Source organism: Armigeres subalbatus, chromosome 2 (genome assembly GCF_024139115.2).
Source record: "Armigeres subalbatus isolate Guangzhou_Male chromosome 2, GZ_Asu_2, whole genome shotgun sequence".
NCBI classification, from domain to species: domain Eukaryota; kingdom Metazoa; phylum Arthropoda; class Insecta; order Diptera; family Culicidae; genus Armigeres; species Armigeres subalbatus.
In genome coordinates this window covers 217,119,143-217,125,142 of record NC_085140.1, presented here as the reverse complement: position 1 = coordinate 217,125,142, position 6,000 = coordinate 217,119,143, and the positions used below count along the sequence as shown (strand labels likewise).

Below are 6,000 nucleotides of genomic sequence, written 5' to 3'. Positions count from 1 at the left end.
TTTTAATCAGGGCCAGATTTAGCCGGAAACATAATATTATTTTTTGCCTCTCTCATATACTAAGTATACGTAAAGGCTATATGATCACTCTGAAACTAAACTTTTGACAGAAACCTCGGAGACCCATAGTATTATATACCAATCGACTCAGCTCGATAAATTGAGGTGTTGTCTGTCATGTGTGTATGTATGTATGTGTGTATGTGTAGAAAATTGTCCGAATCACTCGCAACAGGTTCCATTTGACGGGGAATCCTGTCCAATTGCTATTGGAAATTCATAGTCAGATCGGACTATGGGATCACAAGTTATGGCCAAATCATTATTTTTTATGCACAAAACACGCTAAAAACACTATTCATATATTCATATATTCATATATTTTTAGTATTTTAGGTTTTTCTAGGAAAATTTCTATATAATATGAACTATTTACGCATTATATGTATTTCTTAAATAAAATCATAATTATAAGGGAATTTTACATTTTATCCATAATTTGGCTCAATAGAAGGTCACGTAAAGCATTCTCACTTGTCTATGCAAATTATTAGAACACATGAATATGAGTCTAAAATGGTACACCCACCCTAGGCAGAACAACCTATGGTAAATTGTATGAAAGCCCTTCCTATGATTGCATCTTCTCGAAGGCCAACGGCACATTGCGCATGAGTAGAAATTTTCGAAACTGATCAATAAATGTATTTTGTGGACAAGTAATGTCACATGAAAGATACAGGGACAGTAATTGGAACTAGTTTGTGATTATTTTTCTCTGATAACGGTATGTAAATTTAAACAGATTTGTGAATCGTTAGCAGTCTAATTGAGTGATTTTTCATTGAACACATTAGTTGATTTACCTTGTTATAACAGCTCATATTGTACATCGTATGCTATCATATGAAAATTATTTTGACAGTTGCTTATCTTCATTCCCACCATGTTACACAACTTATTCTTCTTCAGTTTCGAACATTGTAACTCTCTCCTTGCTCAATACCACATGCTGCCTTTCTCTCCCCCGCACCGAAATGGAAACATGAATGAAAAGAGCTTTTGCATTTTCTTGTAGGTTCTTCGAAAGGAGCTCTTGCTATCCGTCGCAGATCGTGTCCATTTCAGCGAAGGAATTTTACAAAAACGGTTACAATACGGTTCAAAGTGTCGATATTCTAAGTGTTGTTCCAGAAAGCAGTGCATTTACTTTAAGTGAGAAACGGCAAGAGGATAAAACTAGTTTTGTTTTTCCTACGGTGAAAATACTTCTTTAACGAGCAAAGAATCACTGAACGAACATAAGTTGCAGTGGAAAAAATCAATTTTGAGTGAATTGATTATCCCAGATTGCTGCCCACATATTCGTCAACCTAACCAGGAAATAGATAATTCACAATAGTGTAAGTAACAAATATATTCGATATCTTTCAACGTTTCAGCATTGGAATTGCCCAGTACGAGCCCATTTTATGACACACACACAAAAGGTCGTGCAAATTAGAGCACTTTGCACGACTTGATGAACATCCTATTGATTAGTTCTGGGATTTTCCCCCAATGCGTATCAATGATAGGAGCTGCTTGAAAAGGCACCTGTGATTAGGAGTTGAAGCATTCGATTTCTTTGCTAGGAATGAAAAAATGAATTTGATCCTAAAAATCGATATTAGCACGAACAAAGTGTATACAAGTATATCAATAATATGACGCAGAATAAACATAGTCCAACATGCAGCGCTAAGGGAAAGCTGGGTGGTTTTATTGAAGGACCGTCCACATGAAAAACCTTGACAGTTAAGTGAAATGGGATGGATGAGATGCTGCAGAAATTGCGAGTCACCACTGAAAGCTGGAGATAAATTTAGCAAAGCATCCCAGATGGTGCGGTATATTGTCAAAATGACGAAATAGGGATTTAATTCTTAGTATAGCAATGACTCTTAGTCCCGTACTTGATGTGATGGTTGCATAAGAGTTAACAATGATAAAAAAGAACCCACGCCAGGAGAAAGCACGTGAATATGTATAGTGCTTTCACATGATTTCATGAAATTGTATGTAGGGGAACAGCTTCATGCTCCATCTAACTTGTTGCCTTCATCTCATCTCAAAAGTAAAGCATAAAGCAATCATTTCTTAGCATTCTTGGCAGCGCCTTACTACGGGGAAAAAAATCACGCATAAAAATAAACAAACATATCTGCAAGAAATGAGAATCGTGTTTTTGAAAGGGAGAAAGCGGGAGCTTTGAGATGACCCCATTTTAGGAATCAAATGACAACTGTATAATGTTGTTTCTTCTTAGAATTATATATATAAATCTGATTCTGAAATAAAATAATCCGTAGAGTTAATCGGTATTGTTAGGCAAAATGCGTACGTATATGTAGAGGTTCGGTTGTGGGCACTCCTTTATCTTTGATAGATCTTATGCCGACTTTTGTATACCAATGGAAAGCTAAACGAATAAACCTACTACTAGTGAATAAATTATATTGATTTCGTAGATTCGAGAAATGTTGCTGACAATTTCGCAAATTGAACATTTTTGGACATTTCAAATTTGTGGTTTGATTGTGGGGATCCTTGAAAACTCGGCTAAATATAAAGAAAAAAATAATAAAAACACCTAAATGTAAAGAAAAGGAATAATAAATTTATTCTTATAAACATGATGCAATCAAAAAGGCAGATCAATCCACTTAGCAGTGATGTTGCCTTTCTCGTGCATTAGGTAGGATATTGAAAACAATCACATAAGAAAGGACTAATATTGCAATTTATGTAAATGGATTTCATCATTCAAAGAAAACCCCGATTAATCACCATAGCGGTAATGGAGCCTGTCTCGTTCATCATAAAAACTAACTGTATGTACCCACCCCCTTGCTCGGTCGGTATTGCCATTGAATTAATAAAAAATGTAAAAAATAAAATGAATTGTTCAAAAGGATAATTGATAATGAATTGTTCAAATAGATAAACAATTTTCTTATTGATACTTCAACATTTGATAAAAAGAAGGCAGATTTCACTTTTGGAAACATTGACTGATTTTAAGAAGGGATCTTCCCTATAATCGCTTTATTCCGGACAAACGATTATTTCCTAAAAATGCCTTTTTTCCGGGAAAACGCAGATTTTTAACCCTCCTTAGCCTTAGATGCATGGCTACAAATTAACACCATGCTGAAGGTAGCTGGGTTCGAAACTCAGTCCGGTCTGGTGCCAAAGTCCCGCTTTCTTCAGGGAAATGTCATTTTCTGGGAAATGTGTTCCGGGGAAGAATCATTTTCGGGAATTATCATTTTCGTTTAACTATTTTTTTGTGGAAATATTATTTCCGGGAGAATGTTATTTTCGAGGATTTGCTATTTTAGAGGAATTCGGAAAATTGTTCTCCGGAGAATTGTACAATTCCAAAGAACCGCGGATGAACTAAATAATAGGGAATTTTGATTATACCTAAGAATATGTCTTTCGAATTTGATGGAAATCAGTCAAGGGGTTCAAAATGTTAAATTACTTGTTATCTTATGCAAAAAGGCACGGAATAAAAATAGCACTACTTTCGGTTCAATCAAAGGTAATTGCCTATTTCCGGGGATTAAACCACCCGACTTGCACTACTTTGAAAAAAATATATAATGTAATAATTTTGAACGATATTTATTTCGAATTTTAATAGTTTCTAAAAGTGAAGTTGAATGCACGAAAGTGAAATTGAATGCAATCACTTGTGAAACAAAGCTTTGTTTTCGGTAATTTTGCAAAAATAGGTCGCGTAAAATCCTTCAATGATGCATGTTTCTCTTTCAGTGAAATCGGTGCTAAATGCTTTTAATCACATACCGTAGTCGAAAGATTTTAGGAAAATTCCAGTAATGCCCATTCGAAAGACAAACGAAGGAAGAGAAGCCAGCTTTTGGCAGAATATGAGTGAAGAAATGAATTAAAACAGTAAATCACACCAAAGTCGTGAATACAGTGTTGACCCAATTTCGTCACTACCTGATTTTGTCTACCCTTGATTTGATCACGTTTTCGACCTGATTTATCACATATGTCCGTCTTGACGTACTTGTTAAGGATGTTGTAATCCTTCTGACAAAAATACGGGTACCGCTGTCTACGCATTTTTGTCTTTCCAAGGCATAAACAGATTCATACTTGTGCAATGGATAATAAAAGTTGATAATTAATAAATTTCCGATTTTGTCACATTCCATATAACCCCAAAATTCACCAGAGGGGGGGGGGGGGTAATAAAATCGGGAAATTACTATAATTGCAATATTGAATGACAATAAGACATGTGAGCCTATTTCTGCCAAGCTACGAAATTTTAAAGTGGAGCGCTAAAATTTGACGATACGATGATTATGAAGTAATGATGATTATGAGGGTTTTTTTTTAATTTCGAGCTATTCTCGATGGCATTAAGTCGAAGGATCACATCGAAATGCTAGAGATAAGGTTAGTCAAACACGACGAGTCATTCATGGGCCCATACCTAACTTTCCAGTTTGATAATGCAACGACTCACAAGTTTGAATTGGCTAAATCAAGGTTTTTAGAGATAAATATAGAAGAATTAGGGAGATTAGTCTGTTCATCGGGCCCTAATTCTTTAGAAAAACTTCGGGTTATACTTGCTCGTTACTTTTATGAAAAAGGTAAAACGATTCGACACCATAATTTCAAAAAATATATTTTACTTGTCAAATCGCCCTGAACGATATTCCCTTATCTACTGATGGACATTAGTTACCGCTCAGCTTATGAGATCGATATCGATTGCGCTCTCCGAAAGTCAAGCGAATTAAATTCGGTGGTTTATTTTTCATCCGCTCGTGCCGCATCGTGCGCTTTTAGTGTACTGCGATGAGGCGCGAAACACTTTTCGTATAGACTACTTCGCGCTTCCCGGTGAAGCCGTCTTCGAAAAGGTGCATGGCTTTGTCGCACAGTTCTTGGGTTGAAGAAAGAAGATGTTGTGAGACTCCAGTGCCACTGCGAGAGATACCAATGTGCGTTCGTCAAGGTCAATGATCTGACGCTCGCACAAAAATCGTGGACGAACACGACGAAAAAACATGAAGTGGATATTGTGGAGAAGAAGCACAAGTTGCGATTAACGATGGAAGATGGAAGTGTTGGAAGTGAAGGTGCACGATTTGCCGGAAAACGTTTCCGAAGACAAGATCGTTGGAGTTCCTCAGTGCGTTCGGGGAAGTGGATTCGCTGCGCGAATTGACGTGGGGTGATGGATCTGAGTTTGGTGGAATTCCGCTCGGGATCTGGTCGGCTGGCGTAATGCTGATCAAACGCAACATCGATTCGTGGGTCACGATCGAGCGCTGAAGTGGTCTTGGTTGACATTTTAAAAACCTGCAAATGCGATGCGATCCGCAAAGCCGAACCGCCGGCAACGATACGGACGAATCGTCTACATCGACCAGAAGTAGCCGAAGCCGAGGCCGCCCGCCGGGTAAAGAAACAACGATGCGACGACGGCGACGACGAGCGGGACGAGAACGAAAAATCCATAAATGGCTCTCACGTCCTACAACCTCGCGTCGTTAAACATCGGAACTATCACGAACTAAACGAAACTGAACGCACTCCGAACCTTCATCAGTAGCCAAAGTCTCGATATCGTGTGTCTGCAGGAAGCAGAGAACGAACAGCTTTCCTTGCCAGGCTATGTTGTTTTCGCAAATGTAGACCACACGAGAAGAGAGCACAGCTGTTGCCAGTGAAGGAACACATCCAGGTAACCCACGTCGAGAAGAGTTTGGACAGCCGGCTGATCGCACTGAGAGTGCAAGACACAACCATCTGCAATGTCTACGCTCCCTCCGGCACTGCGCAGCGAGCAGCAAGAGAAGCTTTTTCAATGGCACGCTGGCCTACTACCTCCGTCACTCCACCGCAAACGTCATCCCTAGCTGGTGACTTCAATTGTGTACTGCGGTCATGCGACTCATCCAGCCC

The 6,000-nt window shown here is 38.5% G+C and overlaps 1 protein-coding gene across 1 annotated transcript in view; it reads left to right on the top strand.

Moving 5' to 3' along the window:
• The first annotated feature begins 717 nt into the window (after positions 1 to 717).
• LOC134211661 (ras-related protein Rab-3) overlaps positions 718 to 6,000 on the top strand; it is a 70,752-nt gene continuing 65,469 nt past the window's right edge. The window contains exons 1-2 of the mRNA XM_062688768.1: positions 718 to 787; positions 1,079 to 1,403. The gene's annotated coding sequence lies outside the window, so the exon portion shown is untranslated. The remainder of the gene's footprint in view (positions 788 to 1,078; positions 1,404 to 6,000) is intronic.